This window comes from Pituophis catenifer, unplaced genomic scaffold, assembly GCF_029215685.1.
Source record: "Pituophis catenifer annectens isolate HBS135680 unplaced genomic scaffold, rPitCat1.0.hap2 SCAF_6, whole genome shotgun sequence".
In the NCBI taxonomy this organism is placed as follows: Eukaryota; Metazoa; Chordata; class Lepidosauria; order Squamata; family Colubridae; genus Pituophis; species Pituophis catenifer.
The window spans coordinates 83,155,067-83,177,498 of record NW_027256886.1 but is presented as its reverse complement, the minus strand read 5'-3'; positions in this window follow the sequence as shown (position 1 = coordinate 83,177,498).

The following is a 22,432-nucleotide window of genomic DNA, read 5'->3' as shown; positions in this document are numbered from 1 at the left end:
TGCCTCATCTTCCTAAAAGAAGGTTTCATATGTGCTCGGTGTTGATATAAGATTTATCCTTTCACTGTTTGTTATGCTTTCCACTCTTTTTACTTGGATGAGGAACAACATATAAGCCACTTTTAAAGGCACTCAGAATCTGAATGACATCCAGAATAAATTAATACTAAATTAGTTTTCCTTTAGTGAAACCAACATTCAAAGACTCCTTAGAGATGTTCAAATTGTTTGCCTTCAGCCTCTGTCGTATAAAAAAACCCAAATATCTTTCTGATTCTTTGGCACAGCTGAGATTAAAATTTCCCCATCAAGATCCTTGATGATGGTTTCGGGATAGGTAAAGGTAAAGGTCCCCCTCGCACATATGTGCTGGTCGTTCCTGATTCTAGGGGGCGGTGCTCATCTCCGTTTCAAAGCCGAAGTGCCAGCGCTATCCGAAGACGTCTCCGTGGTCATGTGGCCGGCATGACTAAACGCCAAAGGCACATGGAACTCTGTTATCTTCCCATCAAAGGTGGTCCCTATTTTTCTACTTGCATTTTTTACATCCTTTCGAACTGCAAGGTTGGCAGAAGCTGGGACAAGTAACGGGAGCTCACTCCATTACACGGCACTAGGGATTCGAACCACTGAACTGCTGACCTTTTGATCAACAAGTTCAGCATCTTAGCCACTGAGTCATCGCGTCCCTTTCGGTTTGGGGATAGCTGGTATTAACTAGGACCATTTACCTGAAACATCCTTAGAATAGATTCCTTTGTGACACAAAAAGGGTGATTCTAGCTGCACAATGTCACAAGATGCCTACTTGGGTTCATTGTTGGATAAACTCTTACAATGGCTCATTTATGACAGTTTGGATTCTATGGCAGAATTTCTTTATCTCATTTTGTACATTGTGTTTTGAGACCATGCCTTACTACTTTAGAAACTAGAAATGGTCTATATCATGCAATCTGTGAACTTCAAGTCCCAGAATTCCCTTCCCAGCAGAGGAATTGAAAACTACAAGTCTTAAGCTTCTTGGATAAGAAGCAAAATGTCTTCTTCCTCTTCTTTTTCTTTTTCTTTTTCTTTTTCTTCTTCTTCTTCTTCCTCCTCCTCCTCCTCCTCCTCCTCCTCCTCCTCCTCCTCCTCCTCCTCCTCCTCCTCAAGGGAAAAAAACCCAGTCATCTTGCCTTTTGAGAAAAGCAGCTTTGATACCAGTCTTAAAGATGCCAAGGTTGGACACCCCTGATTTACATTATCTATCCATCCATCCAGTCATTCAACCATCCATCCATTTATCCACCCACCCACCCACCCACCATCCATCCAGAGAAGAGCAACAAAGATGAGTAGGGGTCTGGAGGCTAAAACATATGAAGAACGGTTGCAGGAACTGAGTATGTCTAGTTTAATGAAAAGAAGGACCAGGGGAGACATGATAACAGTGTTCCTATATCTCAGGGGCTGCCACAAAGAAGAAGGAGTGAAGCTATTCTCCAAAGCAGCTGAGGGCAGGACAAGAAGCAATGGGTGGAAACTAATCAAGGAGAGAAGCAACTTAGAACTAGGGAGAAATTTCTGACAGTTAGAACAATTAATCAGTGGAACAACTTGCCTCTAGAGGCTGTGAATGCTCCAACTCTGAAAGTTTTTAAGAAAATGTTGGATAACCATTTGTCTGAAGTGGTGTAGGGTTTCCTGCTTAAGCAGGAGGTTGGACTAGAAGACCTCCATGGTCCCTTCCAACTCTGTTATTCTATTCTATTCTATTCTATTCTATTCTATTCTATTCTATTCTATTCTATTCTATTCTATTCTATTCTATTCTATTCTATTCTATTCTTTATTCTATTCTAAATATCTCCTTATTCATGCTTAGTTGCAAGCTCCTTCCTGCTCTTTCCTTTTTTTTCTGTTCCTGACTGCATTTGAGGCCAAAAAATGGTTTGATTAACGGCTGAAGGATTTACAGGACTGATAGATGCAGCTTTAATTCTGCCTCCGGCTCTGAATTATGCTGGAAAGTGTCATCGTGTATACAGAGACTATCATGTCGGAGTCGCCCTTTTCGTGAGGCAAATCATATTTTCTCCTTGCCTGTCTTTTGGAGAAGCAGACAGGAGAAAAGCTGAGTTTGGATTATTCTCCCCCCCACACCTTTCCCTCACTCCCACACACCTTTCCCTCCCCCACACACTCCTTTCCCTCCCTCCCCCCCCCGCCTGCAGCAACTCACTGTGCTAAGTGAGTACAACCATTTTCCCATCGCCACCAAAACCTATAATGAACCTCAAATAGACATTGATGGGGATGGGAGGGAAATCAATAGCATCACCAGCCCTGAGTTTTCCTGCTGCGGCATTTATTAAACATAATATTAAGGGAAAGGGTCATCAAAGAGAGCGACCTCGAGGGAGAGAAATCGATTCTTGCAGGACGGAACAGATGCTGCCCAACAAGCTGAACTTCCTGTCAAATCCAAGCGTGTGGGGTCGCGAACCGCAGCTAATGGAAGATCGGCCCCTGAGGGGGAGAATGTGTGTGGGGTATGTGGATATGGATGGCGTTTCTTTCCCTTGATGGACAGGAGTTGAGAAAAGCAATTGGCCAGGGTGGAGGATCAGACAGGCTTAAGGGATTTTGAAGAAATGCTAAAAGGGCAGTGGAAGGCAATTCAATGCAGAGCTGAGAGAGAGTGAGTCAGCAAAATGACTTTTCATTTGCTGGCCAGCTCAAAGCAGTCGTAATTGTAAGAATTCTCCGGTTCTGGTGAAGAAAGAACCACTCCTGGAATAAAATTAAGAGTTGCAGGTTGAAGGTCAATTCTTCCCTGGGTAGATGAGTAATCCGAGGCCGCTAAGGCTAAAAGATACCAATTCCATATTCTATCTCTATCTCGATGCCCAGATTGATTGACGGCAATTCACTCCTGGATTCTACATTCCGTAGGAATGATACCAAAAGTCCAATGGGTCTGTTTTTGATGGCCACCTTAGTCAAATTGATAACTGTTCTCTAAATGCCTATCTGCAGAAAGCTACATGCTTGGGGTAGTTCTACAGATAGATTGAAGGGTTGAACTGTGGGGTCCTTGATGCTCTTTGAGCTTGGTTATTTTCTTGCAGACATTTCACTACCAAACTAGGCAAGTGTACTCAGTGATCATCAGTGAACTAGTGTACTCAGACAGCACCAAGAACCACACAAATATCTTTTTACACACCTCTTGATGCTGTAAAGGCTATTTGTTGATTTGAATCAATTTGAAAAATTAAGTTAGCATGTTGAACCAAGTCCATTTGACTTGATTTTATTCATTTACGCATTCATTCATTCATTCATTCATTCATTCATTCATTCATTCATTCATTCAGTTTATATTGCTGCTCATCCCACCTCAGCAACTCTAAAATATGCCAATTCTATATTACAGCTTTATTTAAATGCCCTGACTGAATGACTGCAATTCACTCCCAAATTCTACTTTCCATAACAATGTCTATGGAGTTTCTCAGTCCTCCAGGTCATGGTTGTCCCAAAGGTGCTTTTTCAAGAGACAATTCGAATTTCTGGTTTTTCATTGAAGACGTTTCGCCTCTCATCCAAGAAGCTTCTTCAACTCTGAGAAGAAATGAACTTCAGCTCGGGGCTGAAGAAGCTTCTTGGATGAGAAGCAAAACGTCATCAAAGAAAAACCAATAAGTCCAGTTGCTTCTTGAAAAAAGCACCTTTGGGTTTCCGTAGCAATGTTACCAAAGTCCAGTGGATCTAATTTTGATCGCCACCTTCGCCAAATTCATTGCCATTCCTTAGGCATAGAAAGAAAAGAGGAGGAGAAAGACACAAGGCTTAAAAATAATCACTCTCAACTTTTGAACCTTTGCCTTGCTGCCATCAATTTGGTCTCCTGACATAAACCATGCTTTGATGACTTCAGCTTTTCTTTCAAAGCCTAATTAGACTAGTCACTGAATTTATTGCTCTGTTCCCTGCTCACAACAGGCACGGGTTATTCGAAGAGAAAGTGATCACCTCAAGGTCATCCCGATGATTAAGAGGCGAGTGGGCTTCTTCATTCAAGTCTGATATTGAATCTGCTTGGACTCACAGCCTGAATCGGCTGGGTTGAAGTCTCAGCCCCATAAATTGAGTCTCTGAATTCATGTTTCTCCTTTCTAGCAAAGGATGTTGCTTAAGGCACAATATACTAGGGGGAAAAAACACTATAGAACAGTGATAGTGAACCTTTTCAGCACCAAGTGCCCAAACCGGAATGCGCATGCATGTGCGTGCATGTGCGTGCATGTACATACACCGGAGCACCGGAAACCTAAAAATCAACTGGTCTTTGGGTTTCCAGCATGCGCATGCATGCCATTCAGCTGGTCTTTGAGCACGCCGGAGCACTGGAAACCTGAAGATCAGCTGGCTGGCGAGTGCATGCCTGTTTTTTGGCCATTTTTGGCCGTTTTTCAGGCTGTTTTTCAGGGTGTTTTGGGCTATTTTCAGGATGTTTTGGGGCAGTTTTCAGCCTGCTTTTGGTCCAAAAAATGGCCCCCAAAACAGCCCAGAAAATGGCCCAAAAATGGCCCCAAAAAGGCCCGAAAATGGCCAAAAAACCTGCCAGTGCTCCAGTGCCCGCGAAGACCAAATGGCAATGGCATGCATGCCCACAGAGACGGCTCTGCGTGCCACCTCTGGCACGCGTGCCATAGGTTTGCCATCATGGCTATAGAAAGACCAGGAATTAATGCAGGTTTTTCTAATCTGGGTTTGCTGAATAAATTTCGGGGGGGGGCATGAACTTGGACAGAAAACAATTACAACTTTATTTTCACTAAACTCTAAATGAAACATAGTTTGCCTTGTAATTGACTTAATGAGATAAGGAAGGCACACATATCTATATATTGTTCTTTAATATTTTGGTATCTCTCCGAACATAAGTGGTTCCTTTGTAACACATCTATACCTCTGTAGTTTGTTTATGCATTTTAGTTGCCTTTTCCTGAGTCAGTTTCTCCAGGGGTGGGTTCTACTTACTTTTACTACCGGTTTGCAACAGGACCGCATGTGCGCTCTTCTGCGCAAGCGCAGAAGCTTCTGTGCATGCACAGAAGCATTTTGATGACGTCGGGGTCAGTGGGTGGAGCCTCCTGCCGGTTTTACTACCGGTTCTATAGAACTGGTGCGAACTGAAGGCAACCCACCACTGAGTTTCTCCAGACTGTCAAAAGTGCATAAAAATGAAGAACCTTTGATTTAGTGGAGCTTTCCTATAGCCAGATCAGGTCAACATGAGCTAGATGAAGAACGGCTAATAACTGGAAAGCAAGAAAAATGTGCTTTATGGTTGGGACCACATTTCTACATTTTCTCCATGTTAAAAATAAATCTCGCCTTGTGTCTTTCCCCCATCCTTCCTCTCTCTCTCTTTTACTGCTATGCTTCCATTAAAATGGGTCATCATATAACCCATTTGGGGGATTGGACCATGGTTTCTGGTCAGGGGCTTGCTTGGAAAAAATGATTCGGTTGTGGCTATTCCTGGTTCAACCAGACTTCCACTTCATTTCTGGCAGGAGGGGAATCCCTAGTGATTCAGGTGTCAGGCTTCGATGTCATCTCAAATAAATTGCACTCCCAAACAATTAATCTTTGCTGAAATATTCCATTTATTGAATATGACAGATCTGGCCCCGACTTCGTCATAGCCGATACTAACCCTCTGACCCCCAAGCCCTTCCCTTTCCATTCCCCAATTCTCATCTTCTCATTGGCCATCTTCCAAGTCAGTCTCCCCAGCTTCTGACTTCACCCCCACAGGAATGTTCCCCCCTCCCATCCCATCTCCTAGGGGATATTATCTACAGAGAAAATAAGTAGGTGAAAAGTCAAGCCTCGTCTTTTTATGGCAGCATCAGAATGCTGACATCAGGAGGCATAAGCCTTCCCGCCACAATCAATCAGAGTAGAGTGGGAAGGGTCCTTGCAGATCTTCTAGTCCAACCCCCTTCTCAAGCCTGTACCATTTCAGACAAGTGGCTGTCCAGTCTCTTTTTAAAGACCTCCAGTGATGAGCAAATTGTTCCACTGGTTAATTGTTCTCACTGTCAGGAAATTCCTCCATAGTTCTAGGTTGGATCTCTAAGGATCTTCTGCCCACTACTAGGTTGGAAGGGACCTTGGAGGTCTTCTAGTCCAACCCCCGGCTCAAGCAGGAGACCCTAAACCAGTTTAGACAGGTGGCTGTTCAATCTCTTCTTTAAAACCTCTAGTGATGGAGAATACACAACTTCTGAAGGCAAGCTGTTGCACTGGTTAATTGTCCTCCCTGTCAAGAAATTCCTCCTTAATTCCAGGTTGCTTCTCTCCTTGATTAATTTCCATCCATTGCTTCTTCTCCTGCCTTCAGTTGCTTTGGAGCATAGGTTGGCACCCCCCTCCCTCTTCTTTGGGACAGCACCTCAAATACTGGAACACAGTTATGTCACCCCTAGTCCTTCTTTTCTCCAGACTAGCCATACCGAGTTCCTGCAACCCTTCTTGATATGTTTTTGTCTCCAGACCTTTAACAGGCCTTGAATTCAAAGTTGTTAAATAGAAAATAAGGGTGCACTTATTAGACTGTTCAAATCTTAAACATTTGCATTTTGCACTTTGCTTTGGCAGAAGAGACAGTTTAATAATCATAAAGAGCAAAGACAAAGCAATTAAAATGCAATAAAGCGCCATTTGCAAATATTTCTAAAACCTCTCTCTACCCGTGGTCAAATAACAGGGTGCCCTATTATTAAGGCAAATATTTTAAAAAATGAATTGCTTTTAGTCACAAATGCCTTAAATAAACTCGATTCCTTTCCTTCCTTCCCAAAGTTTCTCAAATTAATGCTAAATCTTAAGGTTGTGCTTGTTTTTATGGAGGAAAGTGCAACACACCACAATAGGTAGACAGAATAACATTCAGGAGATTTTTATTATAATAATGGTTTTTTTTTTTTCTTCCTGTAACTCAGAGCTTTATTGCAGGGAATTAATCCAAGTCTAAGGGATGCAGTGGCTCTGTGGCTAAGACGCTGAGCTTGTCCATCAAAAGGTCGGCAGTTCAGCGATTCGAATCCGTAGTGCCATTTAACGGGGTGAGCTCCCATTACTTGTCCCAGCTTCTGCCAACCTAGCAGTTCAAAGCACGTAAAAAATGCAAGTAGAAAAATAGGAACCACCTTTGGTGGGAAGGTAACAGCATTCCATGCGTCTTTGGCGCTTAGTCATTTATTTATTTATTTATTTGTTTGTTTGTTTGTTTGTTTGTTTGTTTGTTTGTTTGTTTGTTCAATTTATATGCCACCCTTCTCCGGAGACTCAGGACGGCTTACAATGCGTTAAGCAATAGCCTTCATACTTTTGTATATACCTGCTTAGTAGGGCTTTCGGGGGCCCCTAAGCAGTGTTCTTTTTTATACAAAGTCAGCTTATTGCCCCCACAATCCGGGTCCTCATTTTACCTACCTCAAAAGGATGGAAGGCTGAGTCAACCTTGAGCCTGGTGAGATTTGAACTTGCAGTAATTGCAGGCAGCTGGTGCTATTTAACAGCACTTTAGTCTGCTGCGCCACCAAGGCTCTTCATGCCGGCCACATGACCACAGAGACATCTTCGGACAGCGCTGGCTCTTTGACTTTGAAACAGAGATGAGCACCGCCCCCTAGAGTCGGGAACGACTAGCACATATGTGCGAGGGGCACCTTTACCTTTAATCCAAATCTACTGGATTTCTTTGAAAAATTAAAATTTATCTCTCAGATAGATAGAGCTGTTTTATTTTATCGAGTGTTCCCTGCAGAAAGTAACACTCAACAGTTGGCACTTTTGATGTGGGTCTCTAGATCTATAATGATAGGGATCAAAGAAACCTCATATTATTCATTCCTCTTTAAAGTCCAGGAGCAGCTTGGGCTGAACCGGAGTAGAACTAAAAATCGATATCATAAATGCAATCAGAAATGTGAGTCAATATGGCTTAAATTCAAGCAATCGCTTTAAACCGAACAGTTGCCCTACTTGCTATTTTTTTGCATAAAATTGACTTAATAAAATTGAGCTATAAGTTGCTATTGTGATGCTCATTTTCTTTTTCTAAACTACTGGGATAAAAACAAAGTTTGAAAGAGAATTGATTTGCTTGGGAAAGTAAGGAAACTGGGACCAATCGTCAGCTCTGCCAAAAACAAGCACATGTGTACTGTTCCTCTTTGAAATGGTTCCTTATATAGGTAGTCCTTGTCCTACGGTGGCAATTGAGCCTGACATTTCTGTCATTAAGTGAGACACTTGTTAAATGAGTTTGGCCCCATTTTATGACCTGTCTTGCCACATTTGTTAAGGGAATCACTGTAGTTCTTCAGTTAGTAAAATGGTTGTTAAGTGAATCTGGTGTCAACTCGCAAAGCATCCCTGGCCTGCTCTCGAGTTGCCATAGGCAAGGGGGATGAGAAACCGATGAATCAGTACGGCAGCCAAAGACAGGAGCACATTCCAGAGATATCTTTCTAAAGGCTGTCTCCCAGGGTTACCTACAGTGGCTGAAGGGGAATGATCTCTACAACCTGCAAAATTGCTCCTTTGGCGAATGTGATTGATGACACACCCTGGGAGGAGGGGGGAAACAGGGTCATGATTGGAGCCGTAAATTACGTGGGGTCAGAACTGGCTTCATTTGGGAATGTGCCGACATGTAGGTCCTAATAAATAACTGGATTTTTTCTGAAGCTTGGCTTGAGGCTCATGATTTAATAGGGCATCCGTCAGAACACTGACAGCTGGCTTCCTCTTGATTTTGCTGGTCAGAGGGTTGCAAATGGGGATCATGAGACCTTGGGACACTGCAATCGTCATAAATTTGAGTCAGCTGCCAAGCGTCCGAATTTTGATCACATGATCGTGGAGATGTAGCAAAAGTTGTAAGTGTAAACCACAGACGTCTTTTTTTTTTAACTACTGTTGTAGTTTTGAATGGTCACTAAATGAACTGTTGTAAGTCAAGGACTCCCTGTATTGATTTTGTCCTGGATGCAGCCAGGCACAGGTTTCTCAAATGGGTCACTCATCTAGAAGTGATCTTTTGAAACCTATACTGATCCAGTGAAGGAAAACAGAGGAAGTTAACATCAGATCTGTTCAACGTACACAAAATTTTCAGATGGAAAGAACAAAGAAGTGACGTTAATTTAATGCTAACTAGAATCCAAGTCTGGTGTCCTTTTATAAAGCCAAGGTCAGCTAGACGTTGCCACCTGTTATGAATATGATAAAATATCTCTAGAGTCAAACTTGGTTCCGTGTGATATCTGGCTTGTTTTTTGGACTTCCCAATCTATTTTACAGCCCTGATATTTCCTATGTTCTTCTATTCAAATATTAAATAAGTCTGATCTTACTTATAATCTGAGCCCAGACAGGTTCTGTTTTCTGCTGCTTTCTGCTGAGACAAGGAAAGCATCACGACTTGCTATATATAGTTATCACTTTTTAAAGAAACGCAGTAGAATAATTTGTCGAGCGGCACGAAAAACTGTCAGTTTTCAAATATTCATTAGTGTTTGTTAACAGATGCCTTACACTCTGGAAGATTTAATTAGATGTTTGTTTAAGTAACGAAGGATTGCGCAGGGAGGAATTGTACAGATCTTCTAGGTAAGCAAAAACAAAACAAAACAAAAAGAACCCAGCAACAACAACAACAGTGTGTATTCAAATTAAAAATACAGGACTAATGTGTTTTTTTGTAGCGCCGTTCCCAGCAAAGAAGCTGATTTTGAATTTCGGTGCGTTAATAACGACAGGTGAAGCTGTCATCACATAAACGCGAGTGATAAAAATCTAAATACAGATTGCAGTTTGGCACGTGTCATTAATAATCTCAGGAGGTAGGAGAAAAAATATTTGAAGAGCTTGTTGGTGATGATGTGCAGTAGAAAAGAAGCATGTAAGCTGGTAATTGTTGTGGTAGAAATCCCTCACTGCCTGATGTTCTAAAAGCAAGGAGAACATCTAGCTGAACGTTGGGAGAGGCACTTCAGAATGTGTTGTCCCACTGCAGCTCCTCAGCTGGAGATATCTAGAGATAGTGAATGATTGACTTTAGCTTGTGGAAAATGCTCTTCAATGCCTTATGATTTCCTCTTTGACCCTAGGTAGAGTCAAAGAGAAAATTATAAGGCGTTGAAGAGCATTTTCCATAAGACGTTCCTCTAATTGGTTAAACTGAGGATGTCAGTCTCCTTCTCAACCTTAAAGTGATCATAGCTGAGGCCATCTTGGAGGCTTCAGGGTTGCCACACAACAGAGGGAGGAGGAAAATAGCTAGATGGGGTAGTGTAGCCAAAACAATAAAACTTTCCTGTGGGAACCCAACGACATTCCCACAGGTAGCTGGCCAGAGGAGAAGTGAAGTAACCAAGCAACCAGACAGCTCCTGGATTGGACAGCGTAACCAGTGACTTGGGAGGAAAGAGGAAACTTTTAATTAGGTGAAAGTCACAGGAACTTTTAGAGTCGGCTTTCACCAGTTGTGCCAATATGATATATATATATATATAAAAACGAAATCCACTCATTCATCATGATATCTCCAGAACGGTAAAGCTTACAAACTTGAAATTTGGCATGTATGTTCCTCTTGGCTTCTAGGTGCTCACTAAGAAAGGATTTTTTGAAATGACCATCAGATCATTAGTATTTCATATACAGTCTATTCATATATAGTATATTAACATGCTCTGATGCTAAGGAGTTAGACGTTCTACTCCCCCTCCCCTCCTGAAAAGTTCCAACTTCCAGTTGCCTCACATTCCGTTACCTCAGTTCAAACTGGCAGACATTCCACTCCTTCACTCAGAAGCAGTCTGGGGCTCCTTAGAGTACTAAATGCCGCTACCTCACCAAAATGTCTATGCCTTCCACCTACGGAACTGCTTCCGAACTCAAGGCAGCGGGAGAGATATTCCCTTATGTGTTTCAATCACCGACCATCACTGAGCCAACGGATTGTGAACCGAATTTCTCCTGCATAGTATCCCAGCCCCAACTCACTTCTTACACTGACCTCCTCAGTTCAAATGAATCTGTTCCTTCTACTGTAACACCAGTTAAAGGGGAAAGACTGTCTTTCTGCTGCCCAGAAGTACAACAGATGCTTCAAAATGGTGTCTTTTGGAGCCAGAGAGGTGAAGGAGGGAAATTTTATGCCAACAGTCAAAGTGCAGGGGCAGGTCTACCACAGGATAGGGAGTATTTTGGCGGGGCCTCAGCAGCAGCCTTCCTTTCTCCAGATATACTTCGTTGGTGATGATGACAATGAGAGTCTGTCAAGACCATGGGGATGCTACAATGTTCGTAAGTGTGAAAAATGGTCATAAGTAGCGAAGCACAGGTATCCAACTAGTACCCAATAAAACTGTTATTTGAGGATCTTGCCTGCCTTAGAGTTCTAATTTCTATGGGTGCATTACTTGGAATGCTGACATCCCCAAAACAAAGAAAAACAGGTTGTGATTCTTCCAAGGAGAGTTCTTTATTGTTCCTCACCTATGGACAGACGTTTGCCAAGCTAAAGCAAACTATTAACCCCCCCCCCCCATAAATGGTATGCTCTGGGAACTATTAGGGAGGGGCCATCTTCAACTTCTTTCTCTCACACAAACTACCCTGTTTCCCCCAAAATAAGACATCCCCTAATAAGCCCAATCAGGCTTTTGAGCGCATGGCAATAAGGCCAAGCGCTTATTTCAGGGTTCAAAAAAAATATAAGACAGGGTCTTATTTTCAGGAAAACGCCAGGGGTGAAATGCTCCCAGATTGGACCGGATCGCTCGGTCCAGTAGCTTGGTGAAGCTCCGCCCACCCACCTGGGTGTCATTACTTCCTGGCTTTAACCAGGAAGTAATGTATTTTTTACCTTCTGCGCATGCACAGAAGGTTTTGCGCATGCACAGGTCTGCACGCGCATATGATGCACAGCACGTGCACTTCTGAATCGGTAAGGAAGGCAAAGTAGATTTCACCCCTGGGAAACACGGTATCTGAATGGAGTTGTCTCTTGTTCCTCTGGGATGCAGCCCCTCCTTCCTGGGAATCCAGACTACATTCCACCACAGATGGTCAACCATCTTTCCTTTTTATCTTCTGATTACGAAATAGATGGAAAACCAGCTTGATTGCAATAGTTACACCGTTCTAGAAACCAAAACTCTGTGAGTTCTAGTCCTGATTTAGGCATAATACCAGAGGTGATATTCAGCTGGTTCGGACCGGTTCACCTGAACTGGTAGCGGAAATCGCAGGTGGGCCTGGCCACCTGCCCACCTGCCCCGGCTCTATGCCATCTTATTTAGGCACGTTTTTGAGGCCGGGTGCATGCATTGAAGGTGCACGCATGAGCAAAGCACATGTGCGGAAGGCTGGGTGCATGCGCGGAAAGCAGGTGCATGCAAAAACTGGACGTGTGCATGCACGAAGCAAGCGTATGCCTGTGCAGCAAACTGGTAGTAACATAATGTGAAACTCACCACTGCATGATGCCAACTGGGTGACTTTAGACCAATCACTATCAGTCTTAGCAAGAAGGCAATGCAACCAAGAAAACAGGAGAGGCATATCAGGGATATAAAGACACAAATGAAGTATTGCCGAGCTAGGCTGCTGGGTCATTATCCAACCATGATGACATTGACATGATGACATGTACATGACAATGTTGACATCACATCAACACTGCCATGACCGACAGACATTGTGCTGTCTGACAAATATCCAGCACAGCCTTTTCATGATGTTATCATCCCGCCTGCATGTTGGATGCACCTGATGCTAAGGCTCCATATGACTTTAAGGGACAGCTAGATCATATTTTTTTTAGACTTTATGTAATTTCCTAACGATATTTTTCCCCCATTATGTAAGAGAAGTATCAGTTGTCCAGAAAGATTTCTGTGAAGATCGGTATTATTTTTATTTCTCTCAGCATACATTTTCTGCTATATAAAGCTACTCCTACACAGATGATGTACAATAATGATGGTAAAAAGAAATTAAAAAAATAAAATAAACTCCATCTACAGAAAAATTGATTGCACTTTTCGTGAGCTTTAAAAAATCTATGGTGGGCTATTTGAAAGATCCCGGGTTTTTTTAGGAGCTACAACCTGCCAAAAAAGGCAAGGTTAGAAAGGGTTGGCAACAGTGATGGGTTTCTACTGGTTCGCCCAGGTTCATGCGAATCAGTAGCGGCAGTGGAGGGAGGCTCTGCCCACACACCCTGATGTCATCACGACCGGTCAATGCATTGTGAAGTGCTGTGCATGTACAAAGCTCATGGGTGCGTGGGCGTGATCACATTTCTGTAAGTGGAACCCACCACTGGTTGGCAACAGAGACATGGATTCATATTTCATTTTCTGTACATGAAAACTTCTGGGAGCTTTGATTTGACTTTTTTCAGGCTGTTGAGAAAAAGGAAAATTATCTCATGTGCAAATTGAACTTACAGTAGTCCGCCGCCATTGAAAGATAAAACCTTCCGTGAATTTAGCCCAATTCCTGGTGATTACATGAGTTCCAAAATGTGACTCACGGGTTTTGTTTTGTTTTTCTTTTTCTTTTTGCTAGAGATATCTGTGAAAAAAACAGTTCTCCTTTCATTTTCTTCTACATTAGACTCTGCATGTATTCCTCTGACGTTTTGCAAGAACCGAAGAACTCACACACCAATAGCTTTTTAATGGTAGGACTACGTAATTCTTTGGAAAATTTGCTCCAGCTGTAGGAGGAAGAGCTGGCAGAGCCTGGGGAGGGCTCAAGAGAGGACTCAGCTCAGAATCATTACATGTCCACAAATGCTCCAAATTTAGGCCTCCCTCCCCAGTATCCGTTAACTTATCTAGCATCAATTTAGTGCTGAAATTTATTTATGTATTTATATACAGTATGTATGTATGTATTTATGTATGTATGTATGTATGTATGTATGTATGTATGTATATATGTATTTATTTATTTATTTATTTATTTATTTATTTATTTATTTATTTATGTATTTATTGAATTTATCTTGCCACCTATTCGCCCATGGCGACTCAAGGCGGCTTACAGAATATAAAGCCACATTTAAAACAATAAAACTAATAAAAAGAATCAACTAAATTAATATAGTACAATATAATAAAATCACCTACCCCCACCCACAGCCCCGGCGACAGCAGATCACACGAGCCATTTAATGGGCTCCATCCTGCTCTGGGTTCCCCAGGCCCGCTGGCAGAACCAGGTTTTCAGCACCTTCCGGAAGAGAATTAGAGTGGAGCCCATTTTAATCTCTGGGAGAATGATGTTCCAGAGAGAGGGAGCCAACACAGAGAAGGCCCTTCTTCTGGGTCCCACCAGGTGTATTTCCCTTGGGGATGGGACCTGCAGCATTCCCTGCCTCCCCGCTCTAGTGAGTCAGGTAGATGTGACCGGCAAGAGACAGTCCCTCAGATAACATGGTCCCAAGCCATGAAGGTCTTTAAAGGTGACAACCAGCATCTTGAATTGCACCCGGAAGCAAATCGGCAACCAATGCAGCTCCCGCAGGAGAGGTAATACATGTGCACATTGGGGGCTGCAGAAAATCATGCAGGCCGCTGCATTTTGCACCAACTGAAGCTTCCAGATGCTCCTCAAGGGCAGTCCCATGTAGAGCATGTTGCAATAGTCAAAATTTTTAGTTGATCAGATTCTTGCATATAGACTTGAGCAATCAATCTTCTGAGCTGGTACAGGTGATCCGGATCCTTCACGCCTGATACCTCTATAAAGAGTAACAGCGCCTGCCAGCAGTTTGGTGATACAGCCATACTGTTTCCCTGGAAAAGACACAGCTGCTTTAAAGAGTTGCAGATTGATTCTATATTCACTCCCCACTTGCATTTCACACCTTCTTCTAAAGTATTTCTGAAAATTGCACATCCCTATAGCCCACATCCATTCTGCCAAGATACAGTAGTGACCAAAATTATGGAAGCCTTTTGGGAAAAGTGTATTTTTGAGGTTTGATGGCTAATAACACAACTTTTTTTTGGAGTTTCAAGATAATCCTATTCCACTGCTGGAATGGCCTGGGAATAGCCCAGATCTTAACCCAATGGAAAATCTATGGAGCCGACTAAAGAAACTTGTTAGTCAGAAGCGACCCAGCAATAAAACCCAGTTAATAGAAGCCATCATTCAATCTTGGTTTCACATTGTAACAGCTGCAGAACTAAAAGACTTGGTTCACTCCATGGGAAGACGTTGTAAGGCCATAATTCATGCTAAGGGTTACTCAACTAAGTATTAACTGACATGGTGATAATCTTTGTATATTTCATTTTTTCTACATGTTTCACTTTTCTTCTTTATACTGTAACTGCTATTCTAATAGCAAATCCTTCATAAAAGCTATTGTATTACATTCTTGATTAAATTATCTTTCCATTGATATATAATTTTATGATACTACTCCAAAAATAAAAGTGGTGTTATTAGCTAGTTGAGAAAATAAAGTTTTCCCAAAAGGTTTCCACAATTTTGGCCACTACTGTAAGTTTTACTAAGAATATGTAACCCGTCTGCGGTAATAAGGTAACATTTTGAGAACAAGAATACTTTTACTTAATGAAAAAAAAATTGCAATCTCATTCTACTCAATTTGCTGATTCAAACGTCCAATTACTTTTAGGGAACGTAACAACATATTCAGGTAGCTTAAATTATAACAGAAAATGAAAGAAGCATTCCTGAAACAGAATGTTATTGTACTTAAAATTCGTCACTCTTGAGTTTTTCACAATTCTGCAAAAATGCTTTTTTTAAAAAAATGTTTTATTCTGTCCTTGGGCATACTAGCCAGATTGATCTGAAATCCAGTACAATTTAATGTAAGTTCTTCCCTTCCCACAGTTTTCAATTATGGCACCATTTCACTTTTATTTCATACGGATAAAGGCTTCACAGATTGAGTTTTATCTAGAAAAGTACAGTAGCATCCGCTTTAAGTCTTCGGGAAATAGTCTGAAAAATACCTTTAGGAAATCTCAGGTACATTAGCTGGAACTGTATTAATAGACCCAACGAAAGACTCAGAATTCATCCTGAATATTATTTTCTGCAGTTTTGGGCAGTGGTGGGATTCAAATTTTTTTACTACTGGTTCTGTGGGCGTGGCTTGGTGGGTGGGGTGTGTCTTGGTGAGTGGGGCTTGGTGGGTGTGGCAGGGGAAAGTTACTGCAAAATCTCCATTCCCTCCCCACTCCAGGGGAAGGATACTGTAAAATCTCCATTTCCTCCTGATCAGCTGGGACTCGGGAGGCAGAGAATATGTGGGGGGGGGGGCAGGGGTGAAATCCAGCAGGTTCTGACAGGTAGAGAACCGGTAGCGGAAATTTTGAGTAGTTTGGAGAACTGGCAAATACCACCTCTGGCTGGCCCCAGAGTGGGGTGGGAATGGAGATTTTGCAATGTCCTTCCCCCAGGAGAGGGGTGGGAATGGAGATTTTGCAGTATCCTTCCTCTGCCATGCCCACCAAGCCACACCCACCAAGCCACACCATGCCCACCAAGCCATGCCCACAGAACCGGTAGTAAAAAAATTGGATTTCACCACTGGGGCGGGGCCAGTCAGAGGTGGTATTTACCCGTTCTCCGAACCACTGAAAATTTCCACTACCAGTTCTCCAGAACTGGTCAGAACCTGCTGAATACCACCTCTGGTTTGGGCCAGGTGGAACCCAGAGAAGGCACACGAACTGAAGTGAAATGGTGGGGAGGGGAAGTCTGGATGGAAGCTTCGAGCAAAATCAACTTGCTTCTGTGCACAGGTTTTTTTTAATGTTCTGATAGAATATGAAAAGAAGTTATTGTAAAATTTCTCCCAAAATTTCAGGGACATGAAGAAACTTATTGATTTCTTCTTCAAACTAGCCATTAGATTTTTTTTTCCATAGGTATCCTCAAAGTATTTATTTATCTATTAATTTATTTACTGAATCTATATAGATGCCCATTTGTGACTCTGGACAGTGCATTGAATGAAAACACAAAGCTAAACAGTCAACAAAATTCTACTACAACCATTAAAACCAGTTAAAACCACTTAAGAACTACAATAATCACGGTGGCGCAGAGGTTAGAGTGCAGTACTGCATGCTACTTCTGCTGACTACCATTTGGCAGTTCAAATCTCACTAGGCTCAAGGTTGATTCAGCTCAGTGGTGGGTTTCAAAAATTTTTTGCTATTGGTTCTGTGGGTATGGCTTGGTGGGCATGGCATGGCATGGCTTGGTGGGTGTGGCTTGATGGGCGTGGCAGGGGAAGGATAGTGTAAAATCTCCATTCTCACCCCACTCCAGGGGAAGGACACTGTAAAATTCCCATTTCCTCCCAATCAGCTGGGACTCGGGAGGCAGAGAATAGATGAGGGCGGGGCCAGTCAGAGGTGGTATTTACCAGTTCTCCAAACTACTCAAAATTTTGGCTACCAGTTCTCCAGAACTGGTCAGAACCTGCTGAAACCCACCTCTGATTCAGCCTTCCATCCTTCCGAGGTGGGTAAAATGAGGACCCTGATTTTTGGGTCCAATAGGCTGGACCCAAAAGTGGTATATAAGTCTAAGTGCTATTGCTATTGCTATTGACTCAGTCTTTCATCCTTCCGAGGTCGATAAAATGAGGAGCCAGATTGTTGGGGAGAAATAGGCTGATTCTGTAAGGCTGTAAAATAGGCTGACTTTTACAGGGCTGTAAAAGCCCTGTAAAGCGGTATATAAGTCTAAGTGCTATTGCTATTGCTATTGCTATAACAAAGAAACAGGGGAGAATGCATTCTAAATTTATTCACAATGCAGCCATTTCAAGGGCTCCAGTCTTAAATGGGATCCGCAGACCTGATTGTATGATCAAAAGTCAAGATGGCAATTGGGATGCTACAGTTGAAGCTCTACCAATTTTGTTCTGTATGTTGCACATCCAGCAAAAGGCAGGTGGAGCTTTGATCTCATGCTCTGGACTTTTTTGACTATAGCTGAGATTTTTGTCAATCCTGAAATTTTCCTTCCATGGAAAGGTGCTTTTTCAGGAAGCAACTGGGCTCTCTTGTTTTTTTCTTTGAAGATCTTTCACTTCTCATCTAAGAAGCTTCTTCAGCTCTGACTGGATGGTGGGGAATGGAAGGATTTATATTCCTTGCAGACAGCTGGTCATTTGCAACCTTTTAGAGGGCCATTGAAGCACTTGGAGATTTATCGTATCCTCAGGGTCATCTAAGTAGTGGTTAAACTGAGTGATAAACTGAGTAGTCCTACTCCTCATTTTACCAACCTTGGAAGGATTGAAGGCTGAGTCAACCTTGAGCCTGGTGAGATTTGAACTGCCAAATTACAGGCAGCCGGAGTCAACAGAAGTAGCCTGCAGTACTGCATTCTAACCACTGTGCCATCAGAGCTCTTGTATACAGAGCAAACAAGAGTACAGTCACCATGTGCTTTACTGCTCAACTGTTTAAACTGTAACAGGAAACAGGAAACTCTGCTTAGAACAAAAAAACTATACCATAGCTCCAAACTTGTAAACACTGCCATCTACTGGCTGAATACTACCATAGAAATACATTCCAACAGTGAATTCCAACAGCAGGCCTGAATAGCATCATATGTACAGTAAATGTGATCAGATGACTTGACTTGTTCATTGGGGTAGCACGATCCCTCATTAATTGCTGTAGACCTTTTTCGTGGAAAAGTATTCAAAGTGTATTCTCTGCTTTTGGGATTCTACAAGAAGGTTCATAATTTTAAGGGAGTGCATTTCCCTCGCTTGGAAACTCATTAATGCATTCAAGTCATTTGTTCGTCCCATCCATCAACTGTCGAAAGACTCGTTTTCTGAACTCCAGACACAATTCTCTCTGCAATACATTATGATATTGGAGGTGAAGCGTGAGTTCGCATCTCATTTCTGTGCCGGTTGAACACTGAATCTATATTATGAATAATGATCCAAAGTGCATAAATCTAAGTCCATGTGTGATGCCTGTTCATGATTGATGCTCTGATACACCGTTCTCATCCTACTGTTAGTCCTGAGGACATATTCAGAGAAGAAGTTGAAAAGTTGTATTGCAACATTTTTCTTCTTGAGCTGGGTGGACAAGGAATTCTCCTTCTGGCCTATTTATTTTTTATTTTATTTTATTTTATTTATTGGTTAAACATGTATAAGATAACAGATATAAGTATAAACATGATTATGAATACAGGAAATGGATATGAATAAATGAGGACAGTAGAACAGGGACGGTAGGCACGTTGATGTGCTTATGCATGCCCCTTACAGACCTCTAGGAATAGGGTGAGGTCAACAGTGGACAGTCTAAGGTTAAAGTTATGGGGGTTTGGGGATGTAACCAGAGAGTCAGATAGTGCATTCCAGGTATTGACCACTCTGTTGCTGAAGTCATATTTTCTGCAATCGAGTTTGGAGCAGTTTACCTTAAGTTTGTATCTATTGTGTGCTCATGTATTATTATGGTTGAAGCTGAAGTAGTCATTGACAGGTAGGATGTTGTAGCAGATAATTTTGTGTACTACGCTTAGGTCAGACCGAAGACTGTGTAGTTCTAAGTTGTCTAAGCCCAAAATTTCAAGCCTGGATTCCAAGATAAAGTTTATCATACAAAGTTTATGTGTATAAGATTCATTTCTTATGACCCTTTTTCTGAGAATGCTGGTAAGGTTTCTAAGCAAATTTTCCTGGGATAGGAGCTTCAATTCAGAGGCTATTTGCCAATATGATCCAAAGCAGAAAACTGGATGTATATCAGGGGTGAAATGTAAAATTTGTTACTACCGGTTCTGTGGCCGTTGTTTGGTGGTGGTAGATAATGTGACTGGGTGGGCGTGACCAACTTTTTTTTTTTATTTTAACTTTTCAAAGCATTTTTTCTGCAAATGCAAAAAAATGCTTTGAAAAGCCTCTGCCGATCAGGAACATAGCTGGGATCATCATCATTACTATCATTCTGCTGAAGAGGTTGCAGAAAAAAAAATGCTTTAAATGCTTTAAAAGTCTCTCTGATGACTTGCTGAGTTGCCTGATCGTTTTAAAAAATGCTTTGAAAAGTCTTTCTGACGATTAGGCAACTCAGCTGGGATCGTCAGAGAGACTTTTAAAGCATTTTTTTCTGCAACCTCTTCCAGGCATTAAAAAAATGCTTTGAAAAGGCTCTGACGATCCCAGCTGAGTCGCGTGATCATCAGAGGCTTTTTTTTTTTACTTTTAAAAGCATTTTTTCGGCGGAAGAAGAAGACAAACAAGAGTATGGTATTTACCAAATGACACAACTGCTGGACAGATTTCTTCTGGGTGTTGAAACAAAATTCATATCTAAGACCTATAATCTTTTGCTATCAAGGTATGTAGCCGAGGAGATAGTAAAAGATACGATGATTGCCTGGGGGAGAAACTTAGGAAGACCAGTGCAACTTGAAGAATGGAAGGCAATATGGAATAGATCAATGAAATTGACACTATCAGTGGCATTCAAGGAGAACTTCTACAAAATGATTTATAGGTGGTACCTCCCACCAGCTAGGATAGCTAAAATGTTCCCTGGATCCTCGGACAAATGTTGAAAGTGCAATTCGGTCAGGGGTACTTTTTTTCACCAGTGGTGGACCTGCCCTCAGATCAGGAAGTTTTGGGAGAAGATTCAAAAATAGTTGAATGAGATAACAGGTGCAAGTTTCCCCCTAATTCGAGATTCTTACTTACTCGGAATCAAACTAAAAAACGTGGGCAAGCACCGCCCCCTAGAGTCGGGAACTACTAGCACATATGTGTGAGGGGAACCTGAACAGGGAGAAATCTGAACAAGATTCCTAAGAATGAAAAAAAAAACCCCATATATTTTACATTTATAACTTTGCTTTAGCAAGAAAAATTCAAAAGCAAAACCGAGAAATCAAAAGCAAAATCCCTTTACAGAGATGCCGGTTCTAATTTAAATACATAAAATCAGAGAGTATCTGTAAATTCCTTTTGAAAAGACAATTCGGCATCATGACTGTGAAAGGCTATGCCACAAATGGAACGGCAAATGTTAAGCGACCAAAATAAAGGACAGGGGTGAGTTTTTGAAACATAAATAAATCTAAAGGATAGCTTTCTGAAATCAAAGACTGTTGTTTATAATAAAGGATGTGTGGCCATTGTAAGTGACCCATGGGCCAGGTTATTCATCTGTAATAATCCTGAAGGAGTTAAGTGGGACATGGAATTGTCAACATGTGGTTATTAAACATGAGTTTCCATTTTCACTTTTCAGCTGCTGAATTGGCTATTTTTGTAGCTCTGGCAATCTCCGAATGTGGCGTGCATCGCCAGTTCTCTTGAGGCTCGTTCCTAGAATGCAAACCACGTACGAGCACCTCTGTATATAACCTTAATAAATTTAAAAATGGCTTATCAATATTCAGTAGGGACACCTTATTTTGCCCTGATTCCTTTTCTCCCTCCCCCTTCTCTCTCCCACATTTTCAAGTTGAAAGTGGCACTGGCCAAAATAAATGGAATTAAAATTGCATATCCTCCTTTTTAAAAAGTAAAATCAAATCAGCCAGCTACTAATGTCATCCTAAAACACCTTCCTGTAGCTGGGTTGATATAATATATAGTGGCAGATGTAATATGAGCAAATGCTCCTTTTTCATTACAATACTGGCTCTTCTGGCATCTTATCAAAGGTCTGATTTAATATTTCACTATTTCATATTGAAGCGGTGAGGATCTGCAGGTTGGGCAAATCTGCAAATTTCACAAACACACACACGAGACACACACAAATGTGTTGCCAAATAGAAGGGGGCTGTTTCTCAGAAATTAAGCTTAAAGCATGGCAGCAACTTTATCGTTTCTTGCGTCAGCTTCACATGTCCCTTCTGTTCCAAGTCATAAACCAATTAGGTGAATTAATTGTCTCCTGCAAACTCCACTCCCCTTTCTCTCCTCTTTTTTCCCCTCTGGGGCGGCCATTCATCGTCCACCTATGGCCTTACTCCCAAGTCAACCCTTGTCCTTTAGCTGTTCCCTTCATCTGGCAACTCTGCGCATGCACACACTGGGAACAGGCTCCAGCTGTTCATCTGCCTCACTGATGTCTGACTCCAAAGGCAGTGATAACTGATATACGGCCCTGGCCCACTCTCTGCCTCCAACACAGAGCCCTCATCAGAGCCTTCCCAGATTCCAGGACTGGCGCATGTTCCTCCCCAACCTCCTCACTTTGTGGATCTGCTGCAGTTCCGCTGGCCACTGGTGGGCCACAACACATACTCCTTGTTCCCCAAAAAAAACCTCTTTATTTAGCTACTTTGA